Source organism: Acomys minous (assembly GCF_964271855.1).
Source record: "Acomys minous genome assembly, chromosome: 9".
Taxonomy (NCBI): Eukaryota; Metazoa; Chordata; class Mammalia; order Rodentia; family Muridae; genus Acomys; species Acomys minous.
Window position 1 is genome coordinate 117,393,949 of NC_140490.1, and position 23,142 is coordinate 117,417,090.

Below are 23,142 nucleotides of genomic sequence, written 5' to 3' on the forward strand. Positions count from 1 at the left end.
TCTTATCCATAAAAAAGGAATTTCCAACTTTGAATGAATGAGGTTGGTGGTTTCAGCATCAAAAGAGTTTCAAATAATCATGTTTATTAAAATATTTTCAGATATTTGTCTTAAAACAACAATAAGAGGATAGTATATAAAATAGTAATTATAGTCTTGCATTTTTTTAAAAAAACAACTTAACTCCTTTTCCCTAGGTCATCGCTTTGCTGTCTAAGCTTGAAATCACTTTTTGGAACCAAATCATACTAGACACACAGCTACGACCACAAAGATAAATATTCTTTTATTCTCCTAAGTGGAGGAGGGGCAAATTAAGCTGGTGAATGCAAAGGATTGCTTAGTGTTTGTACAAATTACACAACAGAACCACTCTGGCCACTGAAGTGTAAGAAAACATATGTGTTATATTGATAATTGGTTTGATAGTTTTGGCTTTTAATATTGCTGGGTACAAAAATCATTTTTTTCCCTAAGCATTGCCATAACAAAGGGCCTCTGGTAGCTGTTTCACCTCGTCGCTGATTCATTCAGTATAAAAATAAATTGAGCAGCGCAGTCTGTCGACAGCATCTTTTGGAAAATGCAGTGTAGTTGATACTGTGTTCTGTTTCTTAACCTTATCAAGCCTCACCACTACAAGGAGACATTTACCGTAGGAACAAGAGATTCATTTGTAAGTAGTCCCTTTGGCTGCCCGGGACGGGGTATCCAGGGCCTGACAGGTGCATAATGTTTAAGGGCATCAGTCTGGGACAAAAAAAAAAAAAAGTGAATATAGAATAGATGAAATCACTATGTATTGAGCAGTGGGGAAGGAAATGATTGTGCTGCCTGCTGATATATAAAGGTATACTGTGCACAATAAAAATAGCTTAGTTCTGTGAGCTCCACGGCTTGCTTCGCTCTAGAAGGAAGGGCAACATGCAGGATACTTTTATCTTCCAGCGAGGCCTAGGCATTTATTTGGTATTGATTTTCTGGAAGTTTTATCTTATATATCAGCATTTTGTTAGCAAACTTCACAAAATAATCCAATTAAGGTGGTACAGAGATGAGTGCAGGGGGAGATAAAGGCGGTGTGAGGCAGTCCTCCGCCTGGCCTGTAGGTAGCCTCTCTGCATTATGAAAGCCCTTGCATCTGTGCCTCGCCGTCAGGGGAATTGCAGTCTAGGGGAATCCCTGTGCCCGGCTGTGGATCTCCTCCCAGTGGTGCACTTTTGACCTCCGTATTGATTCTGTTCTCTCATCAAAAGCACTGATGTAATTCTGTGTGCTGGGATCATGCCGTGATTTGCATTTAGGATCTGCAACTGTGCGCTGACCCCAAACCATCTCATCAGAATAAAAGTAGACCAAATGGCAGATGCATTTCCCCATAATATTAAGGTCTATTGTGCCATTTGGTGGGTTTCTTTATTGTATATAGAAAAAGGCATATACCACCCTCTCTGGATTTTCACTTAATTCCAATCAGAGATTGGAAAGTACTTTAAAATCTAACAGGGATCAAAGGGGATTTTACTGATGTCTACACCTGGGCTGATAAGCAGCACTCCAACTTGTTAAAGCAACACATACTAATAAAATTATTTGCATATATGTTAAGAAATTTATTTTATCATTTGAGTTTTTTCAGTGTTGTCTTACTAATATATAGCAATCATAAAGCCAGGGTTGACTTTCTACACAAATATAGTAAATATTTAGTGACTCCTAGAAGAAAACATTAAATCATATCAGAAAATCCAATACAATCTAAATATCAACCATTAAATTAATATTTGGTTTGGTTTACTTCCATACCATTTTTTTCCCACACTTTTAGCTCTCTCCTCTTTCTTCTTAAGGTATTCAGAAGATTTGGATAAAGTGAGTTTTTAAATATTAATACAAAAAGAGAGTTTTATTGAAAATCAGTGTAAAGCTACAATTATCTGTAATATATTGTGCTTTCCTGACTCCCCTTTAAATTCTATGCATTCATAGTTATTAATAAGTATTATTCAATAATAATATTTATTGACTACTTAGGGATGGAGTGAGAATAAGTGATGAAGACAATAGAGATAGTCCCTAGTGGAGCCGAGGGCCTAGATAAAGAGGCAAATAATTAAAAAATATGTGTGACTATAATAAGGATGGAAGTGTCTATATTTATGTCTGTGTGTAGAAGTTATTCTATTTGACACCATAATTATTTGAGAGAAATACTGAAAAGTTCTGTGGAAGTGATGACAAAAAAAGGTGCCCAGGAACTGAGAGTAGAGGAAGCTATTTCTTGGAAAAAAGGGAAAAGGTCTGCAATTTGTTCTATTTAGAGAGGAGGAGACCAGACTGTGTAGACAGGAAACTAAAACAGAGAAAAAAGGTTGTGTGGTGCCTCTTATACTCAGGAGAATCTGCTGTGGTGGGATCTGCTGTAGGGAAATTGCATAGAGCTGCATATTGTGCCCGCATTGATAGGGGGTTAGACTGAGAAGGCAACCGGGAGCAGAGTTTAATCAGTGCTCTGGAATGATTAGAAACCACAGAAACTGCTCCAGATCGTCACAGGTCATGATTGCAAGGATCAAACCAATAACCCACAAACCTATATTTTTAAAGGAATTTTCAAGTAACTACTGTGAAGATAAAAGACATGAAATATAAAAGAAAACAACAAAGGTTGTATATAGTGCTGGAATCATATTAATTAAATTTTATTTTTAAGATCTTGAAAGTATTTATTTCATCAAAGTATAACTGGATTTCTTAATTATAGAATAATTTCAAAATGTCTGAGTGTACAAAATATTGAGAAATATTAACATTTTAGACTGCATTGAACATTTATAGATTACGGTTTACTTTTACTTGAATTGTTTTCATAAATCCTCAAAGCAATAATGTGAAGAAGGGTTATTGCATCCACAGTCACGTGAGCCTTTACTAGACTTGACATTAAAGTGGTCATTTCTGAATGCTAACAGGTAGTAAGTGGCAAAAAATGTTAAATCTAGGACTTCTCGTTATGGGATTTCTGTCTTTTTCACTAAAATTGTACATGACACTATATTTGAAGTTATGAAAAATGTTTGCCAATGCTTTCTCTTTAAATGCCTATTAATTCCTATAACAAGTGCTTATTCTTTTTGTAAAAACTATACTTTGTTAAGATTTTCTGGAATATATGTGTTAAAAATACCAAGATTCACTTCTAAAGCCTTTGGACTCTGGCTACTAGTGCCATTGAAAATGGATTCAGAGGAGTTATGCCATATGTTCCTCATTGGTCTAGAAGAAGCAAGATAGAGGAGTATTTCTATGGGCAAGATAAAAAATGTAAATTCCTGTGACTTTGAGAAGACAGGCTAAGAAGAAGAAGAGCTACATTACATATGTCCTTTCACTGAGACATGGGGCACAATGAAATAAACACTAAATTCTTAACTGCTTCCTTGAGAATGGTGATTTGAAAAGCTTTTAACCAATTCCTTCACCTCTTTTATCATATTTTTATGGTATTTTATGATGCTTCACCGTACAACAAGGATATATGCTCAACTATGTTCATAGAAGCCTTACTCATAATAGCCAGAACACGGAAACAACCTAGATGTCCCTCAACTGAAGAATGGATAAAGAAACTGCAGTACATTTACACAATGGAACACTTTTCAGCTATTAAAAACAAAGAAATCTTGAAATATGCAGGCAAATGGATGGAACTAGAAATGATCATACTGAGTGAGGTAACCCAGACCCAGAAAGGCACATATGTTATATACTCACTTATAAGTGGATATTAGCCCACATATAGCCCACATAGATGTCCTCTGAGAGACTCCACCAAGTGGGGGATCAGGACAGATGCTGAGACTTGCCGACGTTGTAATCTAGGTGAGAGTGGTATTGAAGAATGGGAGGATAGAAGAACCCACATGTCTCATGGGCCCCACAAAGAGACAATCGAGGCTGGTGGATCTGGACCCAGGGGTGCCTGCACAAACTGTTGTACCAACCAATGAAAATGTATGCAGTAAACTAGACCCACTGTTCAGAACTATCCAATGCACAGCTCATTCTCAGTGGTTGGGGAGACAGTGGGGACTGGCCCAGACATGACCTCCGGTGCCCTTGACTTGATCACTTCCCCTTCGTGGGGAGCCTGGTAGCACACAGAGGAAGGAGAAGCTGGCTAACCAGATGAGACCTGATAGGCTGTGGTCATATGGTGGGAAAGGAGGTCCCTTTCTGTCAGAGCTATGGGGGAGGGGAATAGAACGGAGAAGAGAGGGAGGGTGAGAATGAGAGGCTATAAGTGAGGGGACAACAATTGGGAATAAATTATAATAAATTTAAAAATTAAAACTCATAATAGAGTCTCATTATTAAAATTGTTCTTATTAGTCCTTATTAGAAAGAATAAAAATAATAAACAGAAGGTAAATGTCAGTTATGTTTACAACATGCATTTCTTATCTATTATCTATAGTTTAGTTAAGGCTTATTCACTAAATTTGGATTCTGAAGCCTTAGGATTAACACTAAGATTTATCTCTTCCTCAAAATTCTGATCTAAATTTGCTATTTCAATTTCTAGGCTTTGGATACATCACCATAATATATACAGATGATATCTGCTTTGCAAAGTACTTCTGGGAATGAAATTAGATTATACACATATGTGAAATAAGACAACACAGTCCCTTTTGTCTATTTAAGATTGCATTAAAGAGGTGAGGACAGCAAACCAGGGGTGTTCTCACAGTGACCAGGGAACAGCGTGGGCAGAACGTATCAAGAAAGTTTTCACCAGCAGTTCCCGCTAGCTAGACATTAGCACCCAGATCCCAGAGTAAAGGTCATCTATATATGGATATCGTGATGTTCCCTTGCCTCTAAACCTTCATGTTTCCTTTTGATTACATCTTTTAATTAGGAGATAACAGTTTTGAGAATCAGTAAAACATGGAAGCTATGATTCCAGGCTTTATGTCTTCTTGATTTGTGCTAATCTCACACATCCCGAACCTACTTTTTCATTGTCTCTAGAATGTATTCATCAAATCAAAGAGCTCCTCTGCATGGTCATGACGGAACCTACTGGAACTGCTTAGCATGGGAGGAACTGTTTGCAAGGAAAATTGGCCATTTGTTCCAAAGCATAGATTTAACTTCTTTTCCCATTGAGCCACATAGGAGGCTGTGAAGCCTGCCAAGCTGCATGTGTAAACTAGACATTTGTAGTCATTGTTTCAATTGAAGATAATGTTAAAAAATTTAAAATTCACATCCTATCTCATACTTGCTGATTCTCAAATGTTGGCAGGACAGACAGCATTAACTATGAGCCATGTGCTATTTGGGTATTAGAACCAAACATTTTTAGGCCAGGGAAAACATCTTCCCTGAATATGTGATTTTTTTCCCCATCCAAGTGTCTAGTAACTAACTTGTTTTGTTGTTTAAAAGTCTCTGTAATGTTGATTGTAATTTGTCTTGCTAAGAGTCACTTACAGAGAGGAGAAAGTGACCTTCAAATCGCCTTGTACATCAGGAAATGTGACTGTTGATAGTCAAGCTTCTGCTAAGAGGTGAAGGCCATAATTACTGACACAAGTTCATCCCAAGATTGCAGGGAATATTTCATTCTATGTATTATTTTCAACCAAGATAGAATGCAGAATATTGAAAAATACAATAAACATTTCAAATTTTATCCGAAATAAAAATTCAAATGTTAATAATTAAAATTTCATTATTTTCATTATATATTACATTGTTATTGTTTTATATTTATTTTATTTCATACATGTATATTTTAAAAGTATTTGTGTGTATGTGTGATGTGTATGTGTGTATATGTGTGTGTGTGTCTGTGTGTCCCCTGTGAGTGTCTTTTGCTTCCAGAGATGACAAGAGGTCCTTAGATACCCTCAAGGTTACTGGTAAATATGATCCACCATACACAAGTGCCGAGAGTTTAATCTTAGGTCTTCTAGAAGACTAGGAAACTTCTTAACTACTGAGACATTTCTCTAGTCCCCAATTTAGCATTTAAAATGGCGTAGCGGCGTGTATGATTTTCATGTTATAAAAAAGAGCCTCGTCATCAGTGTTGCTCTTCTGTGTTGCAAACTTGCACCCATGTGAAGGGGTTACATGTTGTAATTATCTGTTTGCTCTTCTGTGTTGCAAATGTGCACCCATGTGAAGGGGTCACATGTTGTAATTATCTGTTAGACCTCAATGTGCAGCTAGCTACGCAATCACAATGTGGACGTTAGTTATGGTTGACGTTGGCTTTATTGAGTTAAATTCTTCATACCATTTAGCATTTATAAAGCGATTCCACGGCAGCATTTATAAAATAATTCCATGACAGCATCTGGATCATCTATTTGATTAAAGAAAGCAGAAGGAAAGTATAAAGACATAGAATCACTATGTCTGAGAGCTAGCTTAGGAATTGAGGTCCACAGATAGTGAGAAACAGTGACACTGGAAGTCACAAGGGTGAAGGCTAGGGCACACATAGCAGGGTTCTTCCCTCTGACAGTGTGGAAGCATTTGCTTCCCTCTCTTTTCTGCATCCTTAGGGCCACTTGAAGGGTCTGGTTGGGACTGGAAAGATGGCTCAACATTTAGGAGCTCTTGCTGCTTTTCCAGAAAACCTGGGTTTGATTACCAGCACCCACTTGGCACCTCAGAAGTGAACGTATGTTCAGTTCCAAGAGATCTGATACCAAGAGATCTGATATGCATGCAGGAAAACACTTATACATATTTAAATAAAAAAACCACATTTACAGTTTTGAGCTTAGTCTGTGGAACCATGAATGCTCATCTCTTACTTTTATAGAAGCAACCCTATTTCATGCTCACCAGAGAGACTAGAAGACAATTATATGTGATTTGGCCCCTATATTTTTCAAATGAATGCATAGAAAAGATTTATTCAGTAAAGCAAGTCTACCCCAATTAACGTTACTAGTGAGCAATTTTTCCAGGGTGACTGATCATGTCCACGGGGTCTTTAGTCCTGTCTTCTGCTGCTGCACTCCCAATACATACAGGAAGAGTGATTGCCTGCCAGTTAGTCTCTGCTGCACCCATGTACAGAGACACAGAATGTCTCAACTCTTCCATGGTGACAAGGGATGCATCTCATTGTTTGCTGATAGTGATTTGCAATATTGATGTTTTAGAAAAATAACTCTGTTGAACAGGCGATCTGCACAGCTCGCAAACCACACAAAGACCATTGATATAAATAAAGTGTCAACCGGGTGCAGCAGCTTTGTGCAGAATCATTTTCAAATTTTCCTTTTTGAATTATTAAATACACCATGTCAGAACATCTCTGATTATTATCCAATCCATATGCTTCAACACCAACCTTTTATGCAATTATCAGGCGACTGCAGTGATCAATTGAACCAATCATGAGTGCTCTCTCATTCTCGTACTGACTCAAGTACCCCACAGCACTTGCAGCCTCTCATGCAGATACATACACACCTGCTGCATGACTTGCAGGGGCGGGCACCCCTCTCGCTGCCTTTAGGATTGTGTGCAGGCTGTGAATATATATTTAATTCCTCATTATGCAATTTAACTGTAAGCGTATCTATGCAATTTGAAGCCTATTTAGGTATGTTAGCTATGACAATATTATCCAGATAGAGCTCTCTAAACATCAAGATCATGTACATAACCCTTATTGTAAATTAAATATGTTGGGGAATATTTCTGAAAATTGTTGTATGAAAAAATAAAATGTTGTCCTTTGTCCTTTACCAACCACAGCATCTGCTGGCAACGGTGACTATGATATGCAGGCATGTAGCCACATGGCACTTACAAAGTGTGATGAAATGATAATCTCTCACCTACACTAAAAAACAGTTTATCTAGATAAATAACTCTCAGAATAAACATTGTAAATGCCTTTAGGGTTTTAGACATTTAATTAAATGAAAAAAAAAGTATTAACTGTCAGCTTTTAGGTTTTAACATTCTTTTTTCTTGAAAAGAATATCCTTTAGTCTGAGAGCACATTTGTGACTTTCTCTGGGAACACATGTGAGATGCTATTTTTTCTATCCTTCATGAAAACGAGGCTAAAAATGCCTAGTATATAAATCAGAAAACAAAATGGTTTCCTGCGCATGCCTCTCTGTTCCCTTGGGTGGCTTCCCCAGAGTCAAGGTCTCAGAGCAGGAATTTGGGGGCCCCTGCTCGGATAATTGCCAGTGACTGCAGGCAGCAGTCCTCCGTCACTTCTGCCATCCACCTCCTGTGCTGCCATTATTTACATTGACTGTCAAAGCAAAGGCTTTCTCTCTATTGCCCGAGTGTGCTTTTGATGTTGGACACAGGGAGGCAGGGCAAAGCAACGGCAGAGGCCAGGCAAAGGGAAATCTTACGGGAGGCTCAGGACACACGTGATACTCCCTCCTAGAAGGAAGAGATTGGAGGAGCTTCAGAACTGCCTACTTAACCCTAAAGATGTACACCCTGATACCAGAGATGCTTGAGGTCTTGACTCATTATTGTAATTTCCACCCCTTAAAATTGACCCAGATTTCTTTTGAGCCGATGTTTCTAGATGTCCTTGTTCTGTAAATGCATATATCGCACGCTACATGTATTTGCTGTGTACTTTATTGTTGAACTGTTGTCTATTTCATCAGAATCAGAATAATTTTTAAAGACAGGAGAATCAAAGAACATTCCAAATCTTGTATATTAAAGCTGTGGTGGCTTAGTGTTGAAAAACTACACAGGACATTTGCCCACACGTTGATCTTTCATGACATATTCACAAAGCATAACATGGTTGCGTGAAATGCAAGTGCTGCGGGGTCTATTCTTGTCCTTTTCTGTATTTTTTTTTAAAAAATGCATAGCACATTCAGTGTTTCTGTCACATGGCTGCAAGGCTCTGTCTGTTCCATTGGGTTTAATGTACTGCACTCCTGAGAAAGATTAAAAAAAAAACAACAACAACAAAAAAAGAAAACCTTAGAAAGAATAATAGGTAAGAGGTTAGATTTCTAAAATCACTTTCAGTTCCTTGCAAATTTTATTTTCCTCTGTGATCGCACTTTTGGACTTAAAGATGAAAGACTGGTCCTGATGAGACCTAGTTGCTATGGTTTATAAAGTAATTCCATACATTTGGAACAATAATGTTAGCCAAATGGGGTAATATGAAATTGTATGCTGATGATAGGGATGGAATGATGACAGGGTTGTGTTTCTACACACACCACACACACACACACACACACACACACACACACACACACACACACACACCTGTGTCTTTCACTTTATCTAGAGGTTTAGTCAACAGTGATAATCAGAATAAAAGCATAACTTGTATAATGTCAAGTGAAACAGAAATAGGCAGTCTGTTGTTAATAATCCAAGTTAATAAGCACACTGCTTGTTCGTCTTTTCCTCTAGGTACATTTTAGCTATCAATGTTGATGAGTAGTAGCTCAGAGAGGTGCATTTCAGCATTTCAAGATCATTGTCATGGGGAAAAACAGGAATGGAAAACCTATCTGTATATTTTCCTCTTGAGCAATAAAAATTAGCACATACAGTTCCATAGTCTTTCAGCTGTCTCCCTCCTCCATCGTCTGATCACATTATTCACACAAAGAACCAATGGACCGTTTGTTATGACCTTAAAGTCCTATATTAATGAGACAGCGACAGTTTTTAATCATTTCAGTTAATCCTTGAATATTCTGTTTTCTAACATCAGGCATCCATTATAAAATGAGAACAAGTGTTTTTATTACTGTTCCTTTGCAAATAGCAAATAAAATACTGATTTTTCTTTCTGTAAACTTGTCAAATATTCCAAAGGAAGCATCTGAATCTCATGGTCTTAATCTTAGCTCTAAAAACATAACTTTATAAAATACGACCCAGAGAGGCATTTTGGGAGATAATGGTCTAAACATTTTGTTTTTTCTTAGATAGTTTTTGTTAGAAATAAGGAAATACACAAATAATGTGGTAAGCCAATCCCCATCACTTAACAATATTGCCATTTGCATTGGCATTGAATAGCTCATAAAGAAACACAAAACAAACAACAAACCAACAACAAAACAATTTGAGAACTTTCTGGAGACACAATTCTCTGAATAAAGGCAGGGGGTTTTTTCTGTTTGTATTATTGAAAATTTTATTTTATTTATTAAAATGGCTTAGAAAATACACCTGAAAGAATTTAAATTTTGTTTATGCTTAGCTAATAACTATGTTGTAACATAAATCATGCAATTTACATCAATCTCCTCTTACAAAAATAAGACTATATTAAAACTAATTTGCCTTTTACAATTGTTATATATAAGGCAGTAGAATGTTCCTTTTAATAGTTGCCCATAGTTTTTTGGGGGGGTACTTTTTCTTCTTAAATTGTGTTCTACTTAATTAAAAATATCAATTTGTTGAAGAATGTTAATAGCATTAAATTCTGAACATTTATATTTAATGAGTATACTGGATAAGCTATAAATGTTGATTTCAAAGGAAAAGCAAAGATATGTTTAACATATAGTTTGGTCCTGTTTCCCTCTTACCAGGCTGTAACTGCAAATTAACGTCATGGGTAAACTTTAATAAAATTAAAAGGGAATTCATGTAAAACTATATTTAAATGACTAATAAGGTGACCTTACACTTCAGAAGGTGTCTTGCCCCCACAATACTGAATGTAGTATTTTAGAAACAGAATCAAGACCACATAATGTATTTTCTTTGATGTTTTTCTCATGTCTTGGAATTTTTCTTTGTAGTGTGCACAGGAAACCAATGTAGTAACTTAATTTAGAATTTTGGATCTCTTTATAGCTCACTCCCAATATTTTGGATTTTTGATTTTGAATTGCTCTAATGTGTGTATATATATATACATATATATGTATATAATATATATACATATATATATAATGTGTGTATACACACACACACTCACATTGCTGAAAGGTCAGTCTTTTTTTTTAATTAATTTATTCTTGTTACATCTCAATGGTTATTCCATCCCTTGTATCCTCCCATTCTTCCCTCCCTCCCATTTTCCCCTTACTCCCCTCCCCTATGACTGTGACTGAGGGGGATTACCTCTCCCTGTATATGCTCATAGGGTATCAAGTCTCTTCTTGGTAACCTGCTGTCCTTCCTCTGAGTGCCACCAGGTCTCCCCCTCCAGGGGACATGGTCAAAGGTGAGGCACCAGAGTATGTGAGAAAGTAATATCCCACTCTCTACTCTACTGTTGAGAGTGTTCCGACCATTGGCTAGATCTGGGTAGGGGTTTAAAGTTTACCACCTGTATTGTCCTTGGCTGGTGCCTTAGTTTGAGTGGGACCCCTGGGCCCAAATCTGCCTATCATAATGTTCTACTTGTAGGTTTCTAGGACCCTCTGGATCCTTCTACTTTGCGATTCTCCCATGGTTCTCTCATCTAGAGTCCCATTAGGATGTCCTCCCCTCTGTCCCAGTTTCCTGATAAGTGAAGGCTTTCGTGGGACATGCCCCTTGGGCTAGTATGCAGATATAAGTGAGTATATACCATTTGAGTCTTTCTGCTTCTGGGTTAACTCACTCGTTATGATCATTTCTAGCTTAATCCATTTATCCACAAATTTTGGGAATTCCTTGTTTTTAATAGCTGAGTAGTATTCTTTATCCATTCTTCTACTGAGGGACACTTAGGCTGTTTCCAGGTTCTGGCTATTATGAATAAGGCTGCTATGAACATGGTTGAGCAAATTTTCTTGTGTGCTGGAGCATCTTCTGGGTATATTCCAAGGAGTGGAATAGCTGGGTCTTGAGGAAGCCCTATTCCCAGTTTTCTGAGATAGCACCAGATAGATTTCCAAAGTGGCTGTACTAGTTTGCATTCCCACCAGCAATGAAGGAGTGTTCCTCTCTCCCCACATCCTCGCCAGCATGTGGTGTCGCTTGAATTTTTGATCTTAGCCAGTCTGATGGGTGTAAGATGGAATCTCAGAGTTGTTTTGATTTGCATTTCCCTGATGACTAAGGAGGTTGAGCATTTCTTTAAGTGTTTCTCAGCCATTTGATATTCCTCTGTTGAGAATTCTCTGTTTAGTTCCAAGCCCCATTTCTCAGTTGGGTTATTTGGTTCGGTGGTGTTTAATTTCTTGAGTTCTTTATATATTTTGGATATTAGATGTATGTCAGATGTAGGGTTGGTGAAGATCTTTTCCCATTCTGTAGGCTGTCGCTTTGTTCTGTTAGCAGTGTCTCCTGCCTTACAGAAGCTTTTCAGCCTCATGAGGTCCCATTTATTAATTGTTGACCTTAAGGCCTGGGCTGTTGGTGTTCTGTTTAGGAAGTTGTCTCCTGTGCCAATGTGTTCCAGGCTCTTCCCCACTCTTTCTTCTAAGTGACTTAGTGTCTCTGGTTTTATGTTGAGGCCTTTAATCCACTTGGATTTCTGTTTTGTGCAAGGTGACAAATATGGGTCCAGTTGCATTTTTTTACACATCGACCTCCAGTTAGACCAGCACCATTTGTTGAAGATGCTATCCTTTTTCCATTGAATGGATTTGGCTTCTTTCTCAAAAATCAAGTGACCATATGTGTGTGGATTCATATCTGGGTCTTTGCTTTGAATCCACTGATCAACCAGCCTGTTGCTGTGCCAGTACCATGCTGTTTTAATTACTATTGCTTTATAGTACAGTTTGAGATCAGGTATGGAGACTCCTCCGGAGCACCTTTTATTGTACAAGATTGTTTTAGCTATTCTGGGTTTTTTGTTTTTCCATATGAAGTTCATAATTGAACTTTCAATGTCTTTAAAAAATTGTGTAGATATTTTGTTATGGATTGCATTGAATCTGTAGATTGCTTTTTGCAGGATGGCCATTTTTACTATGTTAATTCTCCCGATCCAGGAGCAAGGAAGATCATTCCATCTTCTCATGTCATTTTCAATCTCTTTCTTCAGAGTTTTGAAATTTTTTCAAATAAGTCCTTCACTTGCTTAGTTAGAGTAACTCCTAAATATTTTATATTGCTTGTGGCTAATATGAAGGGTGTGGCTTTCCTAATTTCTTCCTCTGCAAGCTTGTCATTTGTGTATTGGAAGGCTACAGACTTATTTGAGTTAATTTTGTATCCAGCCAATTTGCTGAAGGTGTTTATCAGCTGTAGGAGTTCTCTGGTGGAATTTTGAGGGTCACTTATGTACACTACCATATCATCTGCAAATAGGGATAATTTGACTTCCTCCTTTCCCATTCGGATACCCTTGATCTCCTTTTGTTGTCTTATTGCTCTGGCTAGAACTTCGAGTACTATATTGAAGAGATATGGAGAGAGTGGGCAGTCTTGCCTTGTTCCCGATTTTAGAGGACTTTCCTTGAGTATCTCACCATTTACTTTGATTTTGCCTATTGGCTTGCTGTATATAGCCTTTATTATGTTGAGGAAAGTGCCTTGTATTCCCGATCTCTCTAAAACTTTAAACATGAATGGGTGTTGGATTTTATCAAATGCTTTCTCTGCATCTAAAGAGATGATCATGTGGTTTTTTATTTTCAGTTTGTTTATATGGTGGATTACATTGCTGGATTTCCGTATATTAAACCATCTCTGCATGCCTGGAATGAAGCCTACTTGGTCATGATGAATGATATCTTTGATGTGTTCTTGTATTCATTTTGCAAGTATTTTATTTAGTATTTTTGCATCGATGTTCATAAGAGAAATTAGTCTTCCTGCATTTGATTATGAATTTTATTTGTTTCCTCCTTTATCATCCTCATTACCAAGGATTTGAGGTAATTTTCTTGTATTTGTGTTGTATTTGAGTTCTCTGGGCCCCCTCCCAAGTCCAGCCAGGGATACTGGGCCCGAACCAAGTGTTGAGCTCAGCTAGATTTTCAGGGCCTGAACCATCTGCTGAGGTCAGCTAGCGATTCTGGGCCCAAAATGCATCCAGGATCCAGCGAGAATTTTTGGGCTGAGACTGTGCACCAAGCTCAGCTAGGGGCTTTTGGCCCAAAGTGCGTGCTGTGGTCAGTTAAGACTCAGGGCCCGAACTGTCCTCCAAGCTCAGCCAGGAATTCTGGATTCAAACTGTGCACTGTGTCCAACCAAAGTCTTAGAGCCAGGACTGTGCCATAGCTCAACTAGATTCTCTGGGCCCAATCTGTCTGCCAAGCACAGCTAGGGACTCTGGCCCCAAACTGCACGCTGAGCTCCACCCGAGTCTCTGGGGTGGAATTGTACACCGAGCTCAGCCAGGGACTCTGGACTCACACTGCACGCTGAGTTCAGCCTGGGACTCCGGGCCTAAACTGCGTGGATAGTCCAGCCAGAGTCTTAGGGCCGCCGTGCCTGTGCGCACAGCTCAGCTATAGTCTCTGGACCCAAACTGCCCGGCAAGTCCAGCTAGGGCCTCTGGGCTGAATCTGTGTGCTGACCTCAGCCTGCGTCAGCATCCCAGAACTGCCCGCTGAGCTGAGCTAGTGTCTATGGCAGAACTGCTCGCTGCGCTGAGCTAGCACCGCCGGTGGAACGGAGAGCTCCGCCCAGCCTGTGTCACAGCAGGAGAACTGTGGCTGCGCTGAGCAAGCGCCTAGGGTGGAACTGAGCACTCCGCCCAGCCTGCATCACAGCAGGAGAACTGTGGCTGCGCTGAGCAAGTGCCTCCGGTGGAACTGAATGCTCCGCCCAGCCTATGTCACAGCAGGGGAGCTGTGGCTGCTCTGAGCTAGTGCCTCAGGCAGAATTGCTTGCTGAGCTGAGCCAGGGTCTCCACCGCACTGTGCACTGAGCTGAACCTGGGACTCTGGGGCTGAACTGTTCACCGAGTCCAGTGGGTCTCAAGGCACCACGTGACCCAAATCCTGTCCAGAGTCCCCTCTCCCGCAGTAACTCCCATTGGCCATCACACCAATCGCCTCCACCGGAAGGCTCTGCGCTGCAAACTTCAGCTGCCGCCACTGGTGCCGCTGGTCCCGCTGCCGCTGGTGCTGCTGCTGCTGCTGCTGTCTCTGCTGCTGCTGCTCTGATCTGAGAAAATTCGAGCTCCTCTCGTGTGTAGGGGCACGCAGATCCTCTGCACCCTGGTCCCTCTGAACCGTGGAGCACTCCTGCTGCCATGGTGTGGGGACCTTGGTGTTCCTGGCTCAGAAATCTGTGCAGTTCCCTGAATTGTTCACTGGAGCTTCCAAACACGGTCCACACTGCTCACCGCCATCTTGGATCTCCCTGAAAGGTCAGTCTTAATCTACTACAATTACAGAGAAAGAGCACTGAATAAAGGTGCTGTGGATGAACCATGAGCTTTTAGCCTAGCTCCTCTCTCTCGTTGTCAGATGGATTTCCCCAGCATACCCTAACAGCACAGAGACCTCCCCTTTCCCTAGTGCTGGTGCTGAGCTGTGCATTCATCCACATAAGGATGCTATCTTACCTGAAATCATTCCAATTGACATCTTTCTCCTTATCATAATGGTAATTTCTGTACAATCTTGCCAACCAGGCATTAGATCCTGTAACTGGCTGAGTGGTCCAAACTGTAAATTCATGGGAAGTTCTGACTTATGTTGTCCTTTTTTATCAGAAAATTCATCTTCTGAAAGTAGTTATTAGACTCTTTATTTTAGGTACTGATTTTTTGACTTAAAAAAGAAAAAGATAGCAACCAAACTTAAGCAGCCACATTAAAATTTCACATCACACTGAACTTGGAAATCTGTTTTGCATAGAGTATGACATTTTTACTTTATTTTTTTATCAAGTACAAAGAGAAGTTCCTTTTCTTTTTTTAAAATCAATTTGAATTGTTTAAAAAATCATTTCCAATCATTTACTATGCTTTTCCTTTCCTTTTTCAAGATAATAAATATCTCCGTTCTCAATAATAAGCACATCTATTTTCCTTATTTCCCCATTGGCTTATTTTTAAAGACTATGAAATCCATGATAGTACTGTCCTGAAATGAAATTCAAGAATCATTCTGGTAGAAAACAGGCAGTAAATAATTTTCACTTAGTCACTGGTTTACTTACTTATTGTTAACCAAGAGAATGAGTTTGAGTTACTGCTTGATTCCTCTTGGCTGTTTGCTTAGCCTAAATTTTCTTTCCCTCACACACAAAGAAGCAAACACTGTCCCTGTCAAATGAGAAATGATGCAGAATTAGTGATGTGCATGTTTGTCAACATAAGCAAGATCAAATGATTGCTCAGCAGGAGGAAGCCATGGTAAATCCAGTGATTTTTTTTGACTAATTAGCAAAATAATAATCACGTTTCTCTAATGACTATCTTGTACTAGGTTGTGCCCTTTTATTAGACATACTCCAGTATTATAAGCTAGCAGTTTGAAGGCAAGCTAGTGATTTCAATAGGAATCATGGACTTATAATGTTTCTGAGAAACATTTGGAAGCATTTTCCTCTCTTGTTCATGAAGCTATTGAGAATGGAAACACAGCCATAGTTTTTACTTTCCTTTTTGAATATAACTCATGAGTTGTTGAAGTAATACCTTGATAAGCCACACATTATTTTCAGGACCACATAATTTTCAAGATCCTTCTGTCTATTCAGGGAAATTTATGAGGTGTTCACAACAAATAGTGTTTGAAAATAATACACATGAACAATTATTTTTTTTCCTCAAAATGCTATTCAGGTTACAGAGCTGATTCACATCCATTGTCAGATTTCTATCAGTGCTTGATAGCACATTAGTAAGATTTAATAAGATGCTAATAGAAGCCTAAATTCTTGGTCCTTTAAAATGTTGCTGCTGCTGATATTTTTTTCTTTAAAAAAAAACTTAATTGTTTTTTACATATACATTTATATTATTACACACATATATAATAAGCTACATACAGCAAGAAGAACCATGAAACAATCAGGAATTATATAAATGTTACATTCATAGTGTTTTGGGTATTTGTATTTGTCAGCCATGAAGAAAACATCTTTCCTATCTTGGTGAGTCTAAAATTCAGAAAGTAAATCATTGTCTATCATATGTCAGTCCTATCAACTTAAAACATCTATCTAGACATAAAAACATCTTAACCCCTAAACAACTAAGCTTAATTGTAAAACTAAACTATCTGGTCTTCAACCATACCATTAGTCAATCACTATTTATTGGAAACATATGAAGATGCATAGGCCTTTGGTGATCATTGTGGATTCTCTTAGCTGGGAAATACTTACAGAGTACTTGGCTCAGGACAAAGCTGCACACACCTCACTGTTCTGTGGGCCAGAATTATACCTGGAAAACAGAGAACAAGAAGAAGCAGAAAAACTTAGAATCAAGAGAACATTAAATGGGAAACCTAGGTTATCATAGGGCTCCTTGGTTATGTCTGTTGAGTGAAACATTAAAGCTATTTAACTTAATACAAATATCACCAAGAAAACAGGTAAAGTTGGTGAATGATCAATGATGAAAACATCACTTCCACACAGGAGGTATACATGGTAACATGTTTCCAATTATTTTTTCAGATTAACAAGCTAGTCATGTGTTTTATCCTTTAAACATACTCACATATATTATGATCTTTTAGCTGATGCATGGATTAAAAAAAACAGTGTCAAGGAATCTTTCCCTTTTTCATCTCTAGATCACCAAGAAGCTTTCTGTTGGACATGTATTGCTCATGTTTATAACAAATGACACAAGAGTCTGACATTACCATGTTTAAACTTTACTTGTTACTGTAAAACTATGCAAGTAGGTTTCAGCTTTTTTTCTGATCCAAGGTCACTCTATAGCTCCTGCCCTATGAGCAATGATTTTTTTATCTCAAAAACTGGAGAGTGCCCGCACATAGCAGCATTTTCTTTTCTTTTTTTTTTTTTTTGTCTAAGTCAGGAAAGATGATAAATAGGGAGAGAGAGAGATAGAGAATGACAGTGGTGTTGGGGACATGGTAATGAGGTGAAGATACATCTGCAAGCTAGACAGGGGCAGTGCTGAGGATCCGCTAGGGTAGGTCAAGGGGTGAGAAGAGAGATCACTTTAATGAGCCACAGGGCTGCCACCTTCAAACAGATGCTCAAGGATTTCTTAAAGTCTTCATCAAGCCCAGTGAGATTCTCTGTGCTATCCTATAATAGAGCCACTTATCACACGTGGCTAGTTCAAACTGACATGTAGACTTAGTACAATATAAATACTTGTATCAAATATATAGTACTAAAAAGTAATTTAAAATATCTCATTAGTAATCTTATATCAGTTTCATGTGTTAAAAATACATTGTGCTAAAAATAATTCATTGGAGAATTTTTGTTGTGTACTGAAACAAAGAAAGGTGCAAAGCTACCAGAAATGTAAAGTTATGTCTGTAAAGGGCTTTAATAACCACATTTATGAGTTTCCATATAAACATTTTGGATTCTCACTGGCCCTGCAAGGACAGCCAGGTCAAAGAGTGAGTTTCAAGAGATGATTAAGGTGCTGACCTGTAGCCCTGGCTTTCATATGCAAACCAGGCAATCTAGAGTCCTCACTCCCAGCCGCCTCCTCACCTTTGGCTCTTCCACTTTATCCTTTATTGTTCTCCTTAATCACTCTAGGGCCATATGTCACACAACTAGGGGGAAATCTCTATGCCCAGACCTACTGAAATTATGGAAACCAGCTTGTCCTAGGCCGGCTGAACCTGCTTTCTCAGTTCTCTCTAAAGAAACCTAAATGAAGGCTTCTTTCAGACCCTTTGCCTACTGACTGCCCCTGGGGCTATGCCTGTGGCTCCTTCTCTGGGAATAATTTTAATGTTATCAATCTCCATATCTGTTGGCCTTGTCATATATGAATGCTAATAAAACCTAGCAAGATAAATATCATATGAAATCTAGATTTAGTTTTAGTGAGTATATGTTTCAGACACACATACACACACCATGAAATCTGGTTTTCAGCCCCCATCAGAGACTTGAGAAGGAATAAATTTAATTACCTGAGTAAACAGCAAGTGCAGCTTAGCAGCTTACAAAATGAGAAAAATGACAGGGACAGTTTGCTGATTTAACAGTCACGCAAAACTCTCTCTAACATTGGAGCATCATCTTCAGCCCTTTGGCCCAATATATCTGACAGACATATTTGTGAGGCAGGAACAATTGAGGACTTGCTTACTCTGTCTTGGCAGAGTTTGGCCATCAACTCTGACTGCATCCAAGCTTGCCTATTTTATGCAGCATTCTGTCTGTGGCAGATAAAAGGACATTTTTTTCCCAGTGGCTGTTTTGCCACATTTGAAGCCATCTCCATAAGGAGATTCTTTGATGCTCATCATCTTCTTTGAAGTAGGCTGGGTGTTGCCAGGAGTTCACCTGTCTTATCATAAAAAAATCTTTAAAATAATAATAATATCATCAATGCCAGATTCTGTAGGTCTCTGAGGACTTTGAAAACTTTATCTATGTGTAGAATTATATCTATCTGTTAAACCTAGGATGTACATTCCTGTACTTGACATGACATGAGTTGATCAACTAACAATTGACTTGTATTTCTTAATTGTCCTAAAGAGCCTGCAATAGCACTATCAGGGTATTGGAAGTAAACAATGTATTAATTGAGTTGTATGTGTAAAATACCTCATATTAGAGTAGAAATATAATGTGTGAAAAATAATATTAAATTTGAGTTCTTTTTCAATTATCAAATTAAATTTATATCAATATACAAAAGTCTACATCAACGAATCAAAATTAACCTTATCTGTGGGTAACAACTGAGGACTTAAGTTGAGAAGCAGATTCAATAATCTTTTTGTCCTATTGTCCTTATGTTTCTATATTCCCCTTCTTTCTTTTCCACCCCTATCTCCATACATAAGAAAGACAAAGGAAAAGAGAGAAATCTCTACGTTCAACATAATTTTCTCTCTGAATAATAATAACTTATAACCAACTCCCAATGACAATAAACATCCATAGCCCAATAAAGCAACCAAAAGCTACCCAAACCCTTTAAGGGAAATGGGGCATCTTCCTCTTGAAGTTTCTTGCAGATGATTTGAGACAAATAATACTATGTAGGGGCCCAAATAAAATTGGCAAAAAATGATTAAACAAGCTAGGAATAGTATTTGTGGCCCAGTCTCTAAATGTTGAGAAGTTCCAGGCTTAATAGAAGTCCTGTGTGGGACAGTCTGCAATACTGGACCAAATTGGGATCCTGAGCCTTCTTTGAAGCTGTCCTTTTCTGATGAGGAACAGCAACTGAAGCACTTGGGGCTGGAACATGAAGGATGGAGGATGTCAGTGTCTTAGCATACTGTCATGTCTGATCCAGCATCAGTGTCCGGTTCTTTAATTCTGAAGAGATATAATTTATCACAAGCATTATACAGTCCTAAAACTATGAATATATTAGGTGTGCAGGATGCACAGAACAGTTAAGGCTGGTTCTCCGCTCTTTGTCTGAGCAGACGAAAGATATCTGTAAATCTTCATTCATGCCATTTGAAGAATGGCATCTAATAATAAATCATGGGGAATCTGTAACCAACAAGAAGCTTTGGCTGTGCATAGATCTTCGTATCTCAGAGCTGTTCCCATGTGGTGGGAATAGTAATGTAAGTTACCTGATTGTTCTGCAGTTTGAATTCATGTAAACATAGACTGACTTAATTTAGCAGTCTCTCTTTTATCCAGGTCTGTTTCATTTTAACCTCTTTCAAAGAGGAAATATAACATCACCATTAACAATGAGCATACAGTTATTATCATATTAAAATCAAAACAAGACTGTATAGTTCTTTAGGGTCCATGGTGCCTGATGTATGGGCCAGGCTGCTACTTGTTTCCCGAGAAAATGTATCTCGTTTTAGAGACAAGCTGGTTGCTCTGAGCAAAACAAAAGACATTAAGCTTATCCTAGGCATTTTGTGCCTGGTTTTTTCATTTTTGTTGAGGGTGTTTTTTGTCTCACTTATTCTCTCCATAGGGGATAGATGCTTCTACCTTTTAAGATTGTAGCCTTTGAGATTTTGGGGCCTAACAAGGCTGACATGTACTTTGTCACCTTAACTCCTTTGTGTCTTTTTATACCTGGTGTGACCACCACCTGTCCCCCATGTAAGTAGCTCACATTTAGACAGATAAGTTGGCTGCCGGAGCAGTGATACCTCAACTCAGCATACAAAGGTTTTTTGACATGTGGGACATGCAGCTTACATGTCTGCCTCCCTGTCCAACCTTGGTCCTTGTCCTTACATAGACCAACAGAACATATCTTTTAGGCCAATTACCCTTTGGCATTAGTTCCCCTATGGAAGCTCCACTTCTAAGGAGATTGGCTTTTTTTTTTTTTTAGAGCAGTTACATAATTTCCTTACATAACCTAAGATTGATGTGTATCCATCCTTTAGATCAGTAAGGACATAGAATCCATTGTTAAGAAAAAGGAAGCAACATTGTAAAATATCATCTCAATTCCGAAATCATTAGAAAGCTCAAGCAAAATTCAAGCAAGGAAACAAGAAAATTCTAAGTCTTTGGTCAGTTGTGCCAATTTAGGCTTCAACACCCAATGCTCTATCTATCATTCCTTGGGATTTAGTAGTTGTTAAATTGTATCAGTGGGCACTTTCCAGAAAGAGCTGACAAGCATTTTGTAACTAGAGAGCCTTGAGCTCCAGCTGCTACCAATTTACCATTCTGTTTCATCTTAATTTCTCTCTTCTTGTGTGTGCGTGAGATCTTCAGGGGGTATTTCTCAGTCATATATGATTTTTACACTTTTTGATGGAACTCATAATTTCTCCTTTCCTGTATGAATGTATGCAAAACCTCTACCCTAGTGGGACACATTTCCTGTTCTCCATTCTGAGGTAAAGATGTCTTTGAAATAGGCAGGCTGATCTAATTCAGCAGGTTTTTCTATAATCCCGTGTCTCTCAGCAGCCATTGTATTTTGTTCATTAGCATTCAAAAAATTCAAAGTCAATAATGCATTATATAAACTATCTCTGGGGTTTTTTGATATCCCTCTTTGTTTGATAAGCATTTCTTTTAAAATATGATTGGATCTTTCAACTGCTTGTCCTCTAGGATTACATGGTATATCTGTAACATGTTTTATGTTATAATACACAAAAAAATGTTTCATTTTATTAGATACATATGATGGGACACAGTCAGTTTTAATTTGTTTGGGTATACCCATAATTGCCATAACTTCCAATAAATGCATAATAACAGAACCAGCCTTTTCAGAAATTAAAACTGTTGCCTATTGAAATCCTGAATGTGTCTATAGTATGATGCACATATTTCAGTTTATCAAACTCTGTAAAATGAAATATATCCATTTGGCAAATTTCACTTCTTCGACTACTTTTAGGGTTACTTCCTGCAGGTAATGGAATTTGGTTATATAAGAAACAACTAGGACATTTTCTTATAATTTCCTTGGCTTATTGCCAAGCAATAAAATTCCTTTTTCAATCCTTTGTTATTAACATGGTATTTTAAAATTAATTTTTTAAATTTTATTTTATTAATTTATTCTTATTACATCTCAATGGTTATCCCATCCCTTGTATCCTCCCATTCCTCCCTCCTTCCCATTTTCCTCTTACTCCCCTCCCATATGACTGTGACTGAGGGGGACTTCTTCCCCCTGTATATGCTCATAGGATATCAAGTCTCTTCTTGGTAGCCTGCTATCCTTCCTCTGAGTGCCACCAGGTCTCCCCATCCAGGGGACGTGGTAACATGGTATTTTTAATGAAACTCTGAAGCTTCTAACATAATTCCTATCAATAGCTGATCAATATAGTTATTACCTTGGGCTAGAGGACCTGGTAGACCCATATGTGATCTTATGTGTGTTATATATAATGGATGGTTTCTATTTCTGATCACTCGTTATAATTGAATAAATAGTGAAGTTAAGTCAGAATCATCCTGAATTAGGTCAACAGTTTCTATATGCAAAACAACTCTTTCCACATATTGAGAGTAAGAGATTTTTGAAACTCTGGTAACACCAGCAGAATTGCATATAATTCTGATTTTTGAACTGAATCATAAGGACTCTCAACTACCTTACCTATATTTTATGACTTATAACCTGCCTTTTTTGATTTA

The 23,142-nt window shown here is 38.2% G+C and overlaps 1 long non-coding RNA gene across 1 annotated transcript in view; it reads left to right on the forward strand.

Annotated features, from left to right (window-relative positions):
- The first annotated feature begins 14,829 nt into the window (after nucleotides 1-14,829).
- LOC311605451 overlaps nucleotides 14,830-23,142 on the forward strand; it is a 141,107-nt gene continuing 132,794 nt past the window's right edge. The window contains exon 1 of the long non-coding RNA XR_014781955.1: nucleotides 14,830-15,271. This is a non-coding gene — a long non-coding RNA (uncharacterized lncRNA). The remainder of the gene's footprint in view (nucleotides 15,272-23,142) is intronic.